Source organism: Puma concolor, chromosome F2 (genome assembly GCF_028749965.1).
Source record: "Puma concolor isolate L17-30 chromosome F2, mPumCon1.1.hap2, whole genome shotgun sequence".
Classification (NCBI taxonomy): Eukaryota; Metazoa; Chordata; class Mammalia; order Carnivora; family Felidae; genus Puma; species Puma concolor.
Window position 1 is genome coordinate 12,076,026 of NC_141684.1, and position 20,450 is coordinate 12,096,475.

Sequence of the window (20,450 nt, forward strand, 5' to 3'; positions counted from 1 at the left end):
ACTGGTGTTCTGACTCCTGATCTTCTGTGATTTGCCTTTTTCCATGGGATTCTCGTATTTTTCAGTTTCAGGGAGTTTTCTTGTGTTTCCAAGAATTTCCTGTGCAGTTTTCTCTTCTTTCTCTCTAGAACTCATTTGCATGGAGCGTTGAGCTTTCTCACAGAGCCTCTATTTAAAAAAAAAAAAAAATCTTTCCATTCCCTATTCTTTGTCCTTTTGTCCTGTGAATTCATTTGGTTTTATTTTACAGCTCTTCTGCTGAATTATTTATTTTGACAGTGATGTTTTTAATTTCTAAGAGTCCTTCACTATTTTCTGAGTGTTCCTTTTCAGTGGCAGGCTGTTCTTGTTTTGAGGAGCCAGTATATATTCTGTGCTTTCTCTCTAGATATTCTATTAAAGTCTCACAGGTCAGTATTTAGACTTTCATTTGACTTAAAATCATCTTAACCAGCCCTGGCTACCTCTGATGACACTGAATCCAGAGTGATCATTTGTGGTTCAGTTATAAACCTCTGGTCTTCCTGGGCATGAGAAAGGGGTTCCATAGGTCCTGCCTCTCTCTTTTCTGTCTTCCTGCCAGCATCCAGCTACTCCAGCCTTCCGTCATTCCTGGTACTTCTAAATGCTGAGACTCAGGAATTCTGCAGGCCAAACCAGGTCACTTCCTGGTGGTGTTTTCATCTATAGACATTTAGGTTGTAACTTTCTCTAATCTGCTGAGTCAGATACTAGCTCTGTACCTACTTCCACTTTTCCAGAATGGAGCCGAAATTGCTGATATGCTGTTGTTGCCTCTTTTGATCGATTTGTCTTGTTTGCTTGTCATTCCTTTGCTTTCATCCTGGCTGGGTTTTATGTAGAATATAAGTGATAAATGTCTGCGGTCTGTTCACCATTTTTCACCAGAAACCTCCCTCAGGAAAGTAACTTCTTTGATTTACTTTGTAGTGTAAAGGAGATCATAAAAAAGGATTTTTGATGGTTAGGATATGCTTTAGATTCTTTAAGTCCTCCTGAAATGCTGAGTTTTTCCCCTTAATCAGCTTTGAGGAGACAACTGGCGTGTCCAAATCATCTTGAGTAAACAAGACTTTCACACTGCGGACTCTGCAGCCTGGCCAGCTTCATGGACGTGTGGCCTGTGTAGTCATTCACTGCTCTGTTCCCAGAAGGGTCCTGCACATGGTTTAACGCTCTGCTCTCCCTGTCTCGAAATTCCTAATGTTTTTTGGAGAAGGGACCACATTTTTAATTTACCCTAGACCCTGCAAATTATGAAACTGATCCCTTCCCTGAAGTATAAATACCCTGATGTCTAAATATGCCTCGTAATGCCATACAGTCTCAGAGTTATCAGCTCAAACTTTTTATTTATTTATTTATTTATCCATTCATTCATTCATTCATTCATTTTAAAGTTTATATATTTATTTTGAGAGAGAGAGAGAGCAAGCACAAGCATGGGCGGGGCAGAGAGAGAGAGAGAGAGAGAGAGAGAGAGAGAGAAAATCCCCAGCAGGCTCTGTGCTGTCAGTGTCAAGCTTGACACGGGGCTCGATCCCACAAACCGTGAGATCATGACCTGAGAGCAAGAGCCAGATGCTCAACCGACTGAGCCACACAGGTGCCCCTCAAGCTCCTTTTATAAATTCCCTGCCAGTAGCCAGGCAGCTGATGTTGGCTCATTACCAAGGCCGGGTACTCCTGCCTTCTCAGCACTTCCTTTTCTCTCCGGAGTTCTCTGACAGAAAGTCATTTCTTACCCTGAAATGAAATATGTATCCTTCATCTTATCTGTGCTCCTTCCATGTGTTTTAGGAATGATTTGGTAATTTATATATGTGATAAAACAGATATGCATGTATTTTTATTATAAAAGAAATACACATTATTAAAATATTGGAAGATGCTGAAAAGCAGGAAACCTAATCACCACCAATCTCTATTGAGAAATAATCATTAGCTTGTTGCCATGAGTATTTCTTTTCTATCTTTTTCTATGCATATATGGTTATAATAAAAATGATAAGGATACTGGCTGGTTTATTTAGTGCTTGTAATGGACTAGGAACTATACTAAGTGTTTTAAATGGATTATTGTACTCAGTAGATAGATATAATTAAAGATATGGATATATATGACACGCATACATGTTAAAATTACAATTTTTCCTTTTTTTTTTTTTTTGCTTTGTTCCACTTAATATTCTATCATGAGCACTTGTCCTTGCAGAAATAAGAAAATTTAAAAGAAACATAGTTACTTCGTCAACAGATGATGAATAAGGGTCATCTTACTCCTTTTGCAGAGTGCCAAGACCTGTGACCTTGGGTGAATTGCTCTCCCCCTTAAAGCATCAGTGTCTTTCTTTGTAAAATGCACATAATGTCCATGCTGCCTGCCTTATAGGCTAGGAGGGGCAACAAAAATAGCAATAATAAATTGCTGTCACTGAGAAGACTTACGCATATTTTGTCGCTTATTATGATTGTTTTCTCAATCCAGCAAAGTGGGCAAAGTCTTGTTTTCCAAATGGGGAAACTGAGGCTTAAAGCTATGATATGGCCTGCCTCGGGCTGCACGAGAGCAGGTGGTCAGCTGGGTGCCCGTACCCTGTTCGCTGCACTGTGTTGTGTGAACCCTGTGGGAGTCCCCCTTCAGAGGGATACGGTGGATTAGCAGCAAACGTTTGCTCCTCGCATTTTGTAGGATCAACTTTCCCAAGTTTTCATCTTTCTTGTTCATGGTCTTTAGTTCTGTTGTATATGTCACCTGCTACAAGAACTCTGGAGCCCCCACTCCCCCATTTAAGCAGTCTCCATGAAGAAACGAACACATTAGAATCTGCCTGTAACCGTGCAGGCCTTCCAGCTCTTAAAAGGCTGAGAGGAAGGGAGAGAATAAATTTCCACTTTTGTCTGGGCTTCACTTACTCATCTCTTGCCAGAGCCACAGTTGCTTGACATCTTCAAGATCCATCATGAAATATGACTTGAGTGACTAATCTTCATAAGCCTATGATGGATGCAGAGAGGTTTACTCCTCCCCCTCCCCCTCTGCTTTTGCCTTCAGAAGTGCAGAGATTCATTTTCTCTTGAAAAACCAAATCTTCATTCAGCCCTTTCATTTTGCCAAGTTGCTATTATGGCTTTGGTGTCGGAAGTTTTCTGGTGAGAGTACTGCCCCTCCTTACTCCCAAGGCTAGACTTAGCCTTACTTTGGTCAATGAAACGTGATAGGGCACATAGACCAGCCCTGAGATTCTGCTACATCCTATTCTCTCTGCCCTTAGACCGTCAAGTCCTTGGTGGAGGAATTGCCTTCAGCCTTTGTCCTGGAATGAAGAAGACAAGGATCAGACCCATAGTTCACCTGTGAAGGGCATGCAATCTGGGTGATAAATAAACCTTTATTGTTGTAAGCCACTGAGACCTTTTGGGACTTATTTGTTCCTGTTGCATGGCTTACACACTGCTGACTGATGCAGTAGGTTGTACCTATGACTTTTCTTTTGCTCAGTTAAGCAAGAACAATCATTTGTTATTATTACAGTTCTTAGAATACTTGGGACTGTGCACTGTGGGGTGCTCTCTTTTATAGTAATGGTGCTTAACCGTGGCTACCCATTAGAATCACTGGAGGAAAGTCTGTGTATTTGGTGATCCATTTTGGATCAATTGAATTAGAGCCCCTGGGTGTAGGTTCCACGCACTGGCATATTAAGGTGTTCTTCAGCACCTGTTGGTAAAGTGCAGCCAGGAGTGAAGACCATTGCTTCGAAGTAGAGGAGTCTGGACCATCCAGGAATAAAAGTGGTCACTGAGAGAGACCATCTACTCAACAGAAAAGGAGTAGAACAGGAAATTTCCAGGGAAAAGGAAAAATAGAAGGCTGCCACCACCACTGAAGAAAGGAGAAGAAAATCCCTGTTCCTAAGGAGTTTTGCCATAAAAAGATAGCCTGCATTCAGCTGAGGCAGCTGGAATATAGTAAAGAAGGTAATGGATTTCAGGTAAGTGGGAAGTAGGTCCCTCAGAACTCCATCTCAATCTGAGCATTAAGGAGCCCTATGGCATCAAGAAAGATCAAAAGAAGAGATTTTCTATATGTTCAATCATTATAGTACAACTAGGATATCCTCACAGGAAATTGGTAGCACAGAGGAGAAAAGTAGGTTTTCCAGTTTCATACATCAGCCACCATTTTTTTGGGTTAAAAATTTTTGTGTTAAAAATTAATTATGTGATTTTGGATAAAAGCTCATGCTGTGCATATTCCATATTTCTAGAAATATTGGGAAAGAGGTGAGCAAAGCATTCCAACTTAAAATTTTCTATGAATATTATTACTTTGGGAAATGAGTATAGAAATGTGCTAACATTAGTTCTACCAATTTATTGAGACCAAAGCATTGTGGCATGTATACTGGCTATAAAATTCAATGTATCCTTCCTTGCAAAGAGGGTAGCCATCAAGTTGGGTAGCTGGAATGGTCCTAGAAGATCAAGCTGTATAACCTTTTTCTATTGAATAAATTATATCCATCTATCCATCCATCCATCCATCCATCCATCCATCCATCCATCCATCATTCCAACATTTATTGAGCACTTAATATTCATTCATTCGATTCATTCAGTCAGCACTTATTGAGGGCATGCCACATGCCAAGCACTATTGCCAGGCTAAAAAACGTCCCAATATGCTTATCCCAGGAGATGTTATGAAAATCAAATAAGTTAATATAGATAGAAAGGCTATATGTATGTTTTGACATGCTATTAAGACATGAAGGATTATTATTATCCAGTCTTTAATATTACTGCTTTGTAATCCAGTGTTCTGGTATTTTTCAGCCTGTTGACAGGCACAAATATTTCCCTGTACTCTACAAGCCTGCAATTAAGAAACTGGAAGCATTCATAAATACGCAAGTTGACTAATTAGTCCCTAATTAGTTAGCAGATTGGGTATTGTAATCACCCTAAGATATATTGGTTAATGTCATGGAATGGAAAGAAGAGTTTTGCCACATTATATTATGTCAAAATTTGCATAAATATTTCATTAAAATATTTAATGGGACATGCCAGTTATGAGCCATGGCCAGCCAGCCAGTCAGTGAATTTCTGAGACCTGACCAATCTATGGCAGATTGGGCATCGAATTAATAGGTGATCTTTTAATTTAGTCAGAGAAAACTAGAGCTTTTTTTTTAACACCTACAATTTCAAGACTTTTACTGACCACTCAGTAAAGAAATGTAAGCATTTTTAGTTTGTCTTGCATTTGAAGAGAGTTAAAGCACAAAGAGGCCAAGAAAGTAGCCCACTATCATTCCCATGGACCGTCGGTTGGTGGAAGTTATGCTTGGCTTTAAAGTCCTTCATTTCTAGACCTCCACTTCTCCTCAACTCCTGAAAAGTCCCAAGAATTGGATAGTAGTTCTGCTGTTCTTTTCACTCTCACTGTGTTATGATAGATGTGGGTGTTCCTGCATTTATTTGCTTGTAATCCAAAGTTTCTGTGGCTACCCAAACAATATCAGAGAACGTCTCAACAGAAGTTAGTGGTTTCCACATTGGTTCTTCTTCAACTTCTTGAGAGGGACTTGGTTATGCTTCCGTCTGAACTCGCAAATGTCTTGGTTTGTCCCTCTCTGGTAGTACTTCTGATTCTGGAATGAAACATTGATACCTTGAGTAGGTTAAAGCCCAGTGATGCTTTGTTTTTTCGTTTGTATTTTTCCATGAAGCTTCAGTAATCACTGGCTCAACATCCCCCCAAAGGCAAATGTTGTCCTTGTAGATGTACTGTGACATGTTGATTGAATTGTTGTCTGAGAATCCTGGCTTCTAGGGTGGCCGCACCACTGTGTGGCTTGTCTCCTGGTCCTGGGAGCTAGCTGGTCCTTGAGTTTTCACTTCTGGAAATTTGGTTTATTCATGATGTGCACCCAGGCTGAACAAGTTAGAAGACACTAATGCAAATCCTGGGTACCCATTATTAGTTTAAAATGAAAAAGAATTTGGCATGACAGCAAGTGATCCTGAGTCTTCTGGTGAACATGTTTCTTGCTGAAACAGCAAGACAAATACATTTTGGAGTTTCCTTACTACAACTAGGGTATCTTAATGGTTCTGGGTATCAATGGATATACCCCTCTTTAAAATAGAGAGAAACCTGTTAAGGGGTGTGTGTTTAACCTTTTGATCAAAAGGCCCTTCCTTTGGACAGTATTGGAAAGTCTCAGTTATTGCTGTTGGTCCTTTGTGACTCTGTATTTACACTGGGTAGACAGTGGCAAGCAAAGTCAGGGTAGGCCAGTCCTGAATTTCTTGAATTTCTGTCATAATCTCACTCCGTATCAATCCTACTTGTCTTCAGACCCTGGCCTTTTCACTTCCAGTTTGGTTCATTAATACTGTATTTGCTATTGGTCTCTGCTTGAATTTTCTCCACTCTTCTCTTCGTTCTCTCTAGGACTATGTCTCTGACATACAATGTCAGCCAATCTTTCTGGCCTTGACCTCAGCCCCCAAATGGCCCAAATAAGTAGTGCAGCCCTTGATTCCTTCTGGTTAGATGTGCACAGAAGAGGCAGATATTCACTGCCGTTCCTCTCCCAAACTTCCTTTCAGAGCAGACTTACTATTTTATGTAAGCAGTCTGGCCTCATATACATCCGGACCTTTGACTTTCACTACATTTCCTTACAGTGAAGAGGACATTTGATTAGATTATCAAGATCTTCTCCCTACTGTCTTTGCCATGAGAGATGAATCCATTGAATGGACGCCTCTAAAGATCTCTGATCTCATTTGTGACTTGTTGATTGAATTTAGCTATATCTCAGAGTTGAGGGGTGGCTTACTTTTTACCTTACGCCGCTTAATAATTAGAACGGTACCTCCGGGGGTATTCCTTTGCTGGTAATAACGTGTTTTCATGCTCATTTTCTCATCCTCTCCTAACAGACCCATGAGGTGGAGGTTACAGTGGAGGCAACACCTCATTTGGGCAATTCTCTAGATTTCCTCTCACACCTGCGCTTTCATGACTTGGCTGGAAAAATCAGCAACTGACAGCGGCCACCTAGTGTCTCTAGATGAGGAGGTTGAGGAAAAGCAACAGAAACATAGAAGCAAGATCATTGACAACAACAAAAGTCTAATTTACAGAAGGACGAAAGCTGAGCCTGTGGCAGGGCCCTGCATACTGCATCAGCCTCAGAGAGAAGGCTTCTTGCCCAGAGCATGTGGAGCCAGAACTTTCACCAAGGGGTCACTCAGGCGTGGCTTTGGATACAGAAACGGGATTGTCTCATAAGCCACTGGCATGTTGTTGTGTTTTCTAGGCCCCTGGAAATGCTCGCTCAGACCTGTTCCTCAAAAGAAAGATAAATTGTTATTCAGCAGCTCAAGACTGGCTTTGATGGTGACTCTGGTGGGGTGGGCCTTGGTTCCCGGGGCTGTGCACAGATACCTGCTGTACGTACCTGTCATGTACCAAGCCAGGGCCCCCACTAGCGACTGCTAGCCTCACTTCACTGTTTCTTCCTTTCCTGGTGGTATTGACGCTAGTTTGGGCCTCCAGCTCAGCTATAGCAGTTGTCATTGACTTTGGCAGATGGGTAGTCAGAGAATCCTATGGCCTCCCGAAGACAGCCAGTGCGCCACCTTTTCTAAACCCCTTCGTGGCTGGCTTCTCCTTTCCCTTTTCTCTTATTCACAGACATACTGCTTGAAAACAATTTTATAAGCAGTCTTCTTGGTCATACTATGTCCTGCTCAAACACCTTCAGTGGCTTTCTCTTGTGTCTGGGTGCCAGGCTGAGCATCCTGGGTATGGCATGCCAGACTTCTCACGAACCAGCAGTGAGCTCCTATGGCACATGGCCTGAGTATCTCCTTTGGCGAATATTATTCCTTGTTATGTGCGGTGCTACGTCTGTGTGAACTCTTGCCCAGCTTTAGGCCTCTTGAGGAGTAGGTCCACATCTGCATGTTTGATGGAATCTGGTACTTTCCACAGCACTAGCCAGAGCACTTGACCCAGAGCAGGTGCTCAGCAAAAATGTGCTTCATGCAGCAAAGAATAAATGAGTTTCATGAGGAACATTTTCAGTCTGAGCAAAGTAGCAGATCTGGTATGGAATGAATGGCTTTTGGATGACTGCTTTGTTCTAGCATATTCTTCTATTTGGAGAATATTTTCTAAACGTACAAAATTATGAAGAATAAGAGAACAAAGTATGATGCACCCATTAGCCCAAACAGAACCATTGGTGGCATTTTTTTCATGCTTGCTTCAGATTTTTTAATGAAAGAAATAAAACATTTCAGACAAATATGACCCTTTGTCTTATATTCCATTCCTGTCCTGCTCCGTCTCTTGTCAGAAGTCGGTACTATTATGACTCTTCTGTGAATGCATTTTATCTTATTCTTTCATGCACAAACATATGCATCAACTGATATATAGCAGAAGTTAACAAACTAGAGCCCATGGGGGAAGTCCAGCCCATCTCCAGTTTCTCTAAAGACTACAAGCTAAGATAGTTTTAAAGAGCTATACATTTTACATTTTAAGTACATTTTAAAGAGCTGTAAAAAAAATAGCAACAAAAAAGAACAACGTGTAACATATTATATGTGACCCACAAAGTCCAAAATATTTACGGTATGTCTTTTACAGAAAAAGTTTGCCAGCCCCTGATACAGAATATTGGGTATCATATCCTATAATCATTCTTAAACTTGCCTTAATTTTCAGCCCTGTATTTCTTGAATTCTTTGCTCATTGACATATGTATCTGCTTTAGTCCTTTTAATGACTACGTAGTGTTCCATTATGTTAATATAGCACACTTTTTAATTTATTCCCCTGCTGGATGGGCAGTTACATTGTTTCCACCTTTTTTACTATCAAAAAATGCAAGACACATTCTTGTACCTTATATACATGAGAGTCTTTCAAGGGATATAGCCCTTGGCTTATAGGGAGTGTGCATTCTTAAGAGTTGGATGGAACCAAACTGTCCTTGGCAGTAGTTATAGATATTTCAACACTTAGCCCCATTTTGCAATAAATTCTTACTCCATGCGAGCTTCAGCTCTCCTATTGTCCCAGAAAACGGAAAAGACTACCCCTGCCCTAATGGCTGTTAGTGTTCTATCACCTTCATGTAACAGACAAGACATGGGAAGCAAAAACCCTTTCAAGAGTGTAAAGGGCTAGTAAAATGAGATGGCTTCAGCTTTAAAGAGGTTACTTGCAGGAACATCAAGGAAGACTCTTGGCAGCCTCAATAGAAATGACACAGGCAGAAGGCCTCTCCAAGGGACTTTGTCAAGAGAATGCTGAATGGCATTCCACTTCAAACAGCATCTAGTGACAGGTGTTCTGCTCTGTGGCGACTTGGTCCCCCACATACTTTCCCAGGTGTTATAAGCGAACACTGTGGTTGGGGGCCATTTCCTTCTAGGTCCTCAACTCCAGGAACAAAGACTGACAGGACCCCCCCCCCCCCCCCCGCCTTCACCACCCCAAGTCCAGTTGCATTTGTACTGCTGAGAATTGAGCACTTACTGTGGGGCCACACCCTGAGCCATGGGCTGGGACCAAGGCAGGGGAAAGGAGCACGCAAGAAGGATAAACAAATGATTGAAGGTCTTTGTTTGAAGTTGCTTATGCTCTAATTCCTGCCGGGCTTGAGATCCAATAGGCGCTTAGTTCTGTCAGAATCTCCATGTGGTGTAAGAAATGATCTAAACATGGAATGGAATGGACCCAGAAAACTGGGACCAAGCTGTAGGAATGTTGAGTTCTTTGGACATTTTTGCTCACCCACAAAATGAAAGGATTAGACGAAACAATTTTCCCTACTAAATAAATATCTCTTTCATTTTGTACCTGCCTCTCACCCCCCACCACTGCTGAAGACAGGGGGTCGGTCCGCCTCACCTAGACTAGTGCAATGGGCAGCTGTCTGGCTGGCTCCAGTCTCTCCCTGGGTCCACACTGCTGCCAGAGGGCTGTTTCTTACACCCTTTCAGAAGCCCATTATCTCCAGCTGAAGCTCAACCATGTAAGACAGAGAACGCAGCTTTGATCATATCCTTCTTGGCTCTGTAGACTCACCTTCATCACTTCTTAAACTCTTGGGAGGTTTGTAGTGCCGAAAGGGACCATGCTTTCCTGCGCCTTCCACACTCCCATTCTAAGGGACTTTGGATCAGATCAGGGACTGTCTCACAGGCATGCTTGCAACCTGAACACCTAGGAAAATGGTTGGCATCCAGTGGATCTACAAAACATGCTTTTTATTAATTTATTTATTTAAATTTAAGTTAGTTAGCATACAGTGGAGCAGTTGTTTTGGGAGTAGAGCCAGGTGCTTCATCTGTCACATACAATGCTCAGTGCTCGTCCCAACAAGTGCCCTCCTTAATGCCTTCACCCATTTAGCCCACCGCCCCCCCCCCCCGCCTTCCCTCCAGAAACCCTTAGTTTGTTCTCTGTAATTAAGAGTCTCTTATGGTTTGCCTCCATCTCCGTTTTTATCTTATGTTTCCTTCCCTTCCCCTGTGTTCATCTGTTGTGTTTCTTAAATTCCACATAGGAGTGAAATCATATGATATTTGTCTTTCTCTGACTGACTGATTTTGCTTAGCATAATATACTCTAGTTCCATCCGTGTTGTTGCAAATGGCAAGATTTCATTCTTCTTGATGGCTGAGTCATATTCCATTGTATATATGTACCACATCTTTATTCATTCCTCAGTCGATGGACATTGGGGCTCTTTCCATAATTTGGTTACTGTTGATAGTGCTGCTATAAACATGGGGATGCATGTGCCCCTTTGAATCTGTATTTTTGTATCCTTTGGATAAATACCTAGTAGTGCAATTTCTGGATTGTAGGAAAGTTCTATTTTAAGTTTTTTGAGGAACCTCCATACTGTTTTCTAGAGTGGCTGCACCAGTTTGCATTACCATGAATGGTGCCAAAGTGTTCCCCTTTCTCCACATCCTCACCAACATCTGTTGCAAAACATGCTTTTTAAATGAATGAATGCATGAAGAACTGACAGTCACTGCTCATTTTCCTGGACAGTTTGTTCTTTGTGGAGGAAATGTGCCAAGCTTAATCTTTCCCCATTTGCCTATTGAAGGAAGAGTTCAAAGACTCATTGTGCATGATTTCTGTGAGGGCTAAACCAAAGGCATGATTTCTGCAAGGGTGCATGGAAATGCGTCGCAAAAGGGGTGGCAAGACTGAAGGCTCAATTTCCAGTTTGGGCTGCTACATCCCAGCTGTGTGACTTGGAGCAGATAACTTACTCCTTTTGACCTTGAGTCTTTCCTCTGTAAAATGGAGTTAAACCTACCTACTTCGTAAGTTCGTTTGGAAGATTAACTGATCTGATGCACAGGAACCATTTGGTACATGGCTGGCCGCTAATAGGCTCTCAAGCAGTGGTTTACGCTGCTGAGGTCCTGGTTGGGGTAAAATCTTCTGTGTCAGGTTAGGGTGTTAGGCTCTGCTCATGTTCCCAGGCCTTCTCCTCCTCCTTTATCAAACCTTGTTTCTTCCAAGCACTTGTGCCTGTGTGTGGTCACATGCACACAAACATGCATTCCACTCTAGCCCCATTAAATGATTTAGTTTTCCGTATATGCGATGGTGTTATTTGCTCTTGCGTGGTTATTCCTCCCTTTTCCTTCCCCCTCTTTTTTTTTTGACCTGCAGTCATACCTTGGAGAAGCCTTCCCTCACACCCCCTTCCTGTCCCTATACCAGTGCACACTGATGTCCCATGCTCAGGCTGGATTTGGTCCCTCTCCTCCCTGTGTCTCTAGATTCTTGTGCTTTTGCTTCTTGTGAACATGCATCTCATCATATTGTCGTCCTCTGTTCATTGTCCAGTCTTCCCTGGTATAGTGGCAGGTCTTTGAGTTCAGGAAAAGTGATCTTTCTCATCACTCTGTTCTCATGACCAGGCACTTGTTTGCTAAGTGAAGCTACTGTTCATGTGGCAACATCTTGGTGAGCAAAACCTTTAATTAAAAGGGATTTGAGGGAGAGGCAGAGCTGTGGATGGAGCTGGTGGGACATAGAGCTGAGGAGTTAGCAATGATGTGGAAGGAGGGTTCCAATGGGGACTACAGGGTCAAGATGTGCACCCATGAGTGGGTACCTGCGGCGGTTTTTACCATGTGACTTGGGTTTCAGAGATAGGCAGGAGGAAGAACAAAAATAAGCATCTTCGACGTTATTCCCAACCTTTGTCAAAAATTGTCATCGGGGAGAATGGAAACATTATCAGAGATTGCACACTGGATACCAGGCTTATCCACTTCGCATGCTGAAAATGGGTATTACGGGAAGACACCTGGCCCAGAAGTCAAGAGATGTGAATGCTGGTGACTGTCCACATGATCCTGAACTGAGCACTTCTCTCCGTACCTCAGATCAGTCATCCATTAGTTTGAGGAGCAGGACTGGATGAGGACGGACAAATCTGTAGCACACATGCCTTCGCTCTCCTCCTCCTTGTCCTAGGCAGACATCTTTCGTTGACGTTGGTCCTGTTTCCTGTTTCCTGGGAATCCTCCTAGGAAGCTACTACAAACGGATCAGAGATAGCTCCTGAGATGATCCTATCCAAGATTTCTTATAGCTCTGGCTCCCTGTGAATTGCAAGAAAAATAAGGAGGTGCTTATCATGGGGAAATGGCCCTGATTCTCTTCACCTCAGCTTTGCCAAGATGATGACTTCCATGGTAGTTCAGGCCCCAGACCACAGTGACCGGGGAGAGGCACACTGCTTGTGGATGTTTTTGCCACCAGCCAAGATGCCTGATCTGGCTTCCTTTGACATGCAGCACTGAGGACTAATTCAGAAATCACCTCAACAGCCCCACTAGATACTTTCAATCACTTTCACAGATAACTAACCCAATAACAGCCTGGTGAAGGAGGCGGAGTGAAGAATTTGTGTCCAGAAAAAACAGTTCTCCATTTATTCAGGAAGGTTGTTGAGGGCTTACCATGTGCCCTGGGGATGCACATATGAACCAGGCAAAAGCCCAGTGGCCACAGTCTGGTGGGGAGGAGAGTTGAAATTCATTTGGCACATTGGTATGACTATGTTGGTTGCTTACAACCAATATCAGTAAGGACTAGTTAGAATTCCTACCACTCGAGCTATTAAGTCTTTTCAATTTTCCTCCTGCAGATAGGCCGGCTAAATAGCAAGAACTACCAAAGAGGTAAGGACGGTGTGTTCTGAGAGCAGGATGCTCAAATCTGAGACGATTTCCAGAGAAAATGAAGCAGAGTGGGATTACGGAGGATGGAAAGGGATTCATCAGCCTGTCAGTGAGGGGAGGACATTCTGAGAAATGACCACAGGATGTACAAGGGCTGTATGTAGGGTCTCATGGCACCTTTGGTGAACTGCATGGGGTGTATTGTGGCTATATCACATGTAGAGTGTGTGTGTGTGTGTGTGTGTGTGTGTGTGTTAGCAAGTAATTGTTATGAAGACAGGAACCATGCCTCTTTTGTGGCATAGCCCCTTTATACTATGCCTTGAATATAGATGCTACTGATTAAATCTTTGTTGATTGGAGATTGAATGAGTGATGAGATGGCAGGAGATGTAGCCAGGCAAGTTCAGGCACCAGGTCCTGAAGGGCCCCATTTGCCATTTTAAAGAACTTGTTTTATATTTTATCTTGCAGCTAACAGGGAGTATTTGAAAGTGATTGGTGGGTTAGTAAAACTAGAAGCAGTGAGCAATTAGGACATAGGTTCAAGGACTCATCAGCTTGCCACTTCTGAGATAAGACACTAGAAGGCACAGCTGGCAGTGACAGAGATGTAGCTTCCAGCACCAACTACCCCGTCACACTCCTGGCTTTTGCCTTAGCTTCCTTTGAATTCTACGGCATGTCTAGCTGGCTCGTGTCTCCATTCTCTACTTGTTTAGTTCCCCCTCGCTGAAATTCAGTCCCATTCTCAAATGAAATGGCCTACCCTTATCATCAACATGTCCAACTTCTTACCATTCCTCTTAAGTCAGCTCAGATCACCTGTCCCCTAGTAAGGCATTATGAACTGTTGCCTCCTTTCCTAACCCCAACACGGAGGATTTCCTTGAGTCCTCATGGTACCCAATACAGCTTTCTTCCCTGGCATCAGCTCAAAGCTATTGTTCATTGTTCTGGATTACTCATTTTGCAACAAGCCTTAGAAGCCATGCGCTATGTCATATCCAAATTTGTAACCAATCTCAGTATAAAGTACAGTGCTCAGTACTGAGAAATGAGTTTAAAAAAAATTTTTTTTTGTTCAGTTGTAAAGAGAGAACCAACACATCGGTGAATGGGATGTTTTCATGGGAGTTGCCTGTGAAAGGCTCTCTGGCTGCTAATGCTGGACCTGGAAAGCAGGGGGTAGCTGCAGTCTGACTTAGATAAAATTTGTGATAAACTGAGTAGATTCAGAAGCGGGCATCTCTTCCTTGTGCTTGAATCTAAATTATTAGCTTGTTTTCTGTGTGCCATCGTAAAAGGCTTCTTTTGGATCAAGAGCACCTTTTGAAAAGCAGCTACAATCCAGGAGATTTTGTGGTGTTAGAGGAATCCCAGCATGGGTTTTTATTCAGTCCAGAGGACTTTTGGCTGGATCATCCTGTGTCACTTCTGACCTGTTTCTGCATGCCATGTAGGAAGCAGTGACTCCAGAGGGCCAAGAGAGGAGGCTGTACCTTGATGCTCTGTCTCTGTCCATCTCACAAATCCATTCTCCTCTGCGTTTTCCTTCTACCCCAGAGATTCAGTAGGACATTTTCCAACATTCCTAGCTTCAAAAAAGGATGGAAATATGAGACGTGAGATGTGCCCTTTCTGTTGGCATTGTGTAGACAGTACTAATTGGTCAAAGAGGTCTTTCCTGGCAACCATAATCAATCAGAGGTTGCATGAAACTATTCACTCTGTGTTCTGTATAGCCTTAATTAGAATGGCTTCCTGGCCAAAGAATAGGTTGAATCCTGTGAAATTACTATTTTTGTAATGGTTAAAAATGGTCCAATACTGGAGACTTTGTACCATTCATCTTAAATTTGATAACTTGACCTCATGTCCCCAAGTTCTCTGGGTAGATATGCAGAACAGATCTCTTATGATAATTCTTTGATATATGTGAATGTAGGACTTGTATTATAGCTTTAATAGCTAATCTGAATAACTCCCTTTCTTTATAATGTATGTAACCCCATAAGCCCATGTTTCTCAAAGCCTGGTTTTCATAAATAGGTACTGAGTTTTATTTTCAGGGAATCAGGAACGTGACTGTGATATCTTTGGAAGAGTTCCAAAGAATCCTGCCATTAGAAATGTGTCCCTTCATGCTAAGGCATTGTGTCTCCAAACGAGTCCTCACTGCCAAGCAAGTATCTCTGGAGAACGGACATAAGTCAACATCAGCCAGTGACACCTAACACAAGTTTATGTTAAATAAAGTAGATCAATATTTCTTAATAGGGATGATTTTGACACTCAGGGTACATTGGCAATGTCTGGAGACAGTTTTTAATATTATAGCTTGGGGAGGGGTTACTACTGGTGGTTAGTGGGTAAAGGCCATTATACATCCTGCGATGCAGAGGACAGTCCTGTATAACAAAGAATTATCCAATCCAAAATGTCAGTAGTGTTGAGATTGAGAAACTCTGAGATGGAAAATTATCTTAGAGTGAGCACCATGGAATTTGGCATGGGACAGACAGGTGACATTTGCTGTTTGAAAGGGACAAAAACGTAAATCTGGAGGTTGGGACATTATATAAGAGATGTACGTGTGGATACCTTGGGATAGGGCCTGCCACAGGTTGAGTTCCCCTGGAAGCAAACTGTTTGGTGTAGATTAGTGGGCAGAGGTTTATTAGGTGTTCTCTTGGGTAGAGAATCATAGACTGGGTAGACGGCAGCAGAGTTGACGCTGTGCGGTGGAGGCTCAAGGTGACCTTGTGGGGAGCTCTGAAAATGGAACGACCACTTAGAGTTGTCCTCGCTTGGGGCAACGGGTCAGGCTTTCATACCCTGGAGTTAGATCAGCCATTGGACCCAAGCTTTCCCAAAGGGCCCATAACTATGGGCAGGGCACTTCCCTTCTGTTGAAGCAGGCTTGAGGGAGCAGCTTGACTCCTTCATAATACGACCCAGTGACTTTCCTGTCCCTTTTACCTTATATTTCCACAAACATTTGCAGTTGGCAAATCACATCAGTTGCTATTGTTGACACTTTTTATGTATGAGGAAACTTGAATACAGGAAATTAATTCTTTCAAGGTCACACAGAAAGTGCTCAGCAGAGTTGTTAGTGGAGCCCACATTTTTGACTACTTGTTCTTTCTAGTCTGCCATCCTTTGCCCCTAATTATTATTTCTTCTTCTTCTTCTTCTTCTTCTTCTTCTTCTTCTTCTTCTTCTTCTTCTTCTTCTTCTTCTCCTTCTCCTTCTCCTTCTCCTCCTCCTCCTCCTCCTCCTCCTCCTCCTCCTCCTCCTCCTCCTCCCCCTTCTCCTTCTCCTTCTTCTTTTTCTTCTACCCACCCTCTTCACCCTCCTCACCCTCCACCTTCTTCTTTTTAAAAATGATCCTTGTTGGGAGACCTGGGTGGCTCAGTCGGTTAAGTGACTCTGGTTCAGGTCATGATCTCACAGTTCGTGAGTTCGCGCCCTGCGTCGGGCTCTGTGCTGACAGCTCAGAGCCTGGAGCCTGCTTCAGATTGTGTGTGTCCCCCTCTCTCTGCCTATCCCCTGCTCGTGCTGTCTCTCAAAAATAAATAAATATTAAAAGAAATTTTTTAAATGATCCTGGTACTGAGATCTACCCATGCCTTGATTCGTATTTCATTCTTATTTTCTTCACACGTCTCTTTTCTTTTTTAGTGGGCTAAAACTGCAAAATATTTCCTTAAAATGTTAGGAATTTAGTTAGGAGTGATTTGGTGCTTTAAAATGGGCCTCATTAGTTAGGGTAAATAAATACACTGATAAGGAGCCAGACTGAAGCAGATAACCATTCTGATGAAAACAGAGGATAGGGTAGCAGACGAAATGCAAAGTCCTAATCCTCAAATGTACATGTAGAAACAGGTCAGCTGATGGAACAAGCACACCCACAGTTTTAGACTCTGTCCCGTGTTATGGCAGGTACTTCACCTTACTTCACTTGGTCTTCATAGCAGTCCCATGAGGTAGGTGTGAGTAGCTTTGTTTTTTAGAGTGTTAGGGAAATGAATTGCTTTTTAAAATTCATGTGGGTAGTGAGAGACAAATGAAGATGCGACCTCCGTCCTTCTGACTTTTAGAGGACTTACATCAAGATCCCCCCCAATGACGGAGAACGTGGGCTCCAGCAGAAGTCCCGAGCTCACACCTGTCCAGGTAAACCTCAGAACACAGAGCATCCCAGAGACAAATATTGCTAACACAGTACTATCACATCCAAACATTTCCTGACGATTCGTCTTATGATGAATACTCAAGTTTGGAATACAAAACCCCATTTAAAACTATTCTCCTCACTCGAGTCTCATCTGAACTTCTGCAGCAGCAGAGTGTGTGTTGTAGGGGGGAAAGAGGAAAGTGGTGTGTGTGTGTATTCATGCATGCACCCTCGTGTGTTGAGGACGATGTTGGAGGGCTGTGTGTGTGTGTGTTCATAAATGCACGTGTGTGTGGTGAGGATGATGTTGGAGGTTGTGTGTGTTCATGTATGCACACTCATGTGTACTGAGGATGATGTTGGAGGGGTGTGTGTGTGTGTGTGTGTGTGTTCTTGCATGCACACTCGTGTGTTGAGGGTGTTGTTGGAGGGATGTGTGTGTATTCATGCATGTATGCGTGTGTGTGTTGAGCATGATGTTGGAGGTGTCTGTGTGTGTTCATGCATGTGTATGTGTGTGTGTTGAGGGTGATGTTGGAGGGGGGATGTGATTGTGTGTGTGTGTGTGTGTGTGTGTGTGTGTATGTGTGTGTATTCTGCAGGCATGAGGTTGAGATGGGAAGACTGGGGACAGGAGGAGAGAGATGTGTGTTCCCATGAGTGACAGGACTCTTGTTCCTGTTGTAGGAACTCCAAGACCCTGTGCCTTGCCCACCCCCACACCACCACCTGTTCCAAAAATCTTAAGGACCACTCATCTCAGGAGCTGTAACTGAGAACCTTTAAGTCTGAGGAATTTTAGTGAACTTCTAGGGCTTCTGAGAGGTAAAATGAGTAAACATGATGTCATGTTTTGATCCCCGCGACTGAGATGTAAGACTTGGGAAAGCTGGCCATAGAAATTCTGAAAAAAGGGGAACATTCCACAGGCTGGGTCTCATTTGATATGCACTCAAAAGGATGCAGGGATGGCCCCTCCCATCCCAAGAGGCCTCTCTTCACTGAAAATTGTGAACTCTCAGAGTCAACCAATTTGCTAAGACCAGTCGTATTAGTTTTCTATGCTGTGTAACAAATCATTGCAAATCTATAGGCTTAAAACAACACCCATTTATTTTCCACAGTTGGTGTGGGTCAGTGGTCCAGGCACGAGACCTCTGTGTGGCATCTCACAAGGGTGCAGTCTAGGTGTTGCCTGGCCTCCATTCACATCTGGATTTGGGGGTCCTCTTCCAAGCTTATTCACATTATTAATGGAATCCAGTCCCTTGTGGTTATAGGAGTGATATCCTCAACTCAAGCCCTCCTAATAGGCAGTTCACAGCATGGCTGTTTGTTTTCTCAAAGCCAGCAGGAAATCTCTCCTGTTTGAGTTTGTTCTTCCAGAAAGACCTGATTCCTCTTTTAAAGAGCTCACCTGATACCATGGTAGGCCCACCCAAGATAATCTCCTTCTGATTGACCCATTCAGCTGATGAGAGACTCAGTTTCAGCTGCAAAATTCCATTTCCTTTACTACATCCTATTGGTTAGAAGCAAACCATAGATTCTGCCATCATTCAAAGGGGGAAATTGCATACAAGTGTTGGTACCAGGGAATGAGGCTCTTAGAGCTGTGCCTGCCATACCTGTGGATTCCAAAACAAGGTGTATGTTCAAGTTGTGTATGAACCTTCAGGTGTGGGGGACAAATGTTAGGTCCTCCGTTACAATTTTTATGTCATCCATTTTAATTTTAATTTTTATGTGATTTATGGTAAATATGACCTATTAGAAAAGCAGTACACATGTATAATTTATAACTGCATTTTTCGAAAAGTGTGCTTTTAATTTTTTTTTTCTTTTTCTTTTTGGTTGGGGAGAACAATGAAAAATTGGGGAGGCTGCTGACTTGAATAGATGGTCTGATAAGCACCTTATGAAATTGTTTTTGAGTTTTGAAATGAACAGTTCAAGCCAGGTGTATCTCTATTAAAGGCGTCACAGACTGTCAGCTGTTTCTTTGCTTGTCTTTTAGTACACCTTGTAATTTTTTTCTTGTAAGTTGGACATGATATATTGGGCAACAGGCCTTTAATGTGAGGTTGTGTGGTAATGTGGCCAGGAGCTGAGCTGCGCTTCGTGTTTGTTGTAGCCGTAGGGGCCGGACATTTCCAGTTCCTCTGGCGCCCTTGCCTTGTCCCCTCTGTTGCCTTTGCTCTTCCCTAAGAACTGCTCCTCTGATAGAATCTGTGTCCTGCTGCTCTTTCAGCATTATACTGGCACCTTGTTGGTGTGGTAGTAGGGTGCGGGCCAGGAGAGCGTGTAGGGTCATGATTAAATATCAGTCTTGTGGTGGGCCTGGGTCCCAGGCTATGCCTTCGCTTCCCTCTCTGTGTCGCTTAGGTGGCACAGGAAGTCCAGAAGAGGCTGGGGACAGAGAAATCCCCAGGCGGGTAACGGCTCTGGTACAGTCCTTTCCCACAGAGAGCAGGCTTGTGTTAGAGAGAAGGTTCCAAGCCTATTCCACAAGGTTTACTCTTCACTCTGCCAGAGCCACCGGGAAATCTTCCTTGACTCTTCACCCTGAGAATCTGGTGCTGTTGATAGAGATTAAAGTATATAAAATGTGGGCCCCTCCAAGACTGGTCCCTAGGAGTTTCTCACTGTGTAAATAGTCCACAGTCTGCCTCCTGCAGTTCATGAGAACTACAATTTGAATGGTCCTACCAGATGATAGTTGTAGGGGCTTCTGCTGCCTATAAGCTTGTCTGTGACTCTAGATTCACCTGTCTCTCCAGATTTGGGGGGTGGCAGTTTGTCCTGTGACATCAGTTCTCCAATGGGTCTAAGGAAAGTCAGTGATCTTTAGTTTGTTTACCTTTTTCTTGCTGTAAGGACAGGAGTGCTGGAATGGAAACCATTCATCCTATTTCTTTTCTTTTGTGCTTCTCTTACTTAATATGGAAACAAGCCTGGAATCAGACATCTAGGTTGGACT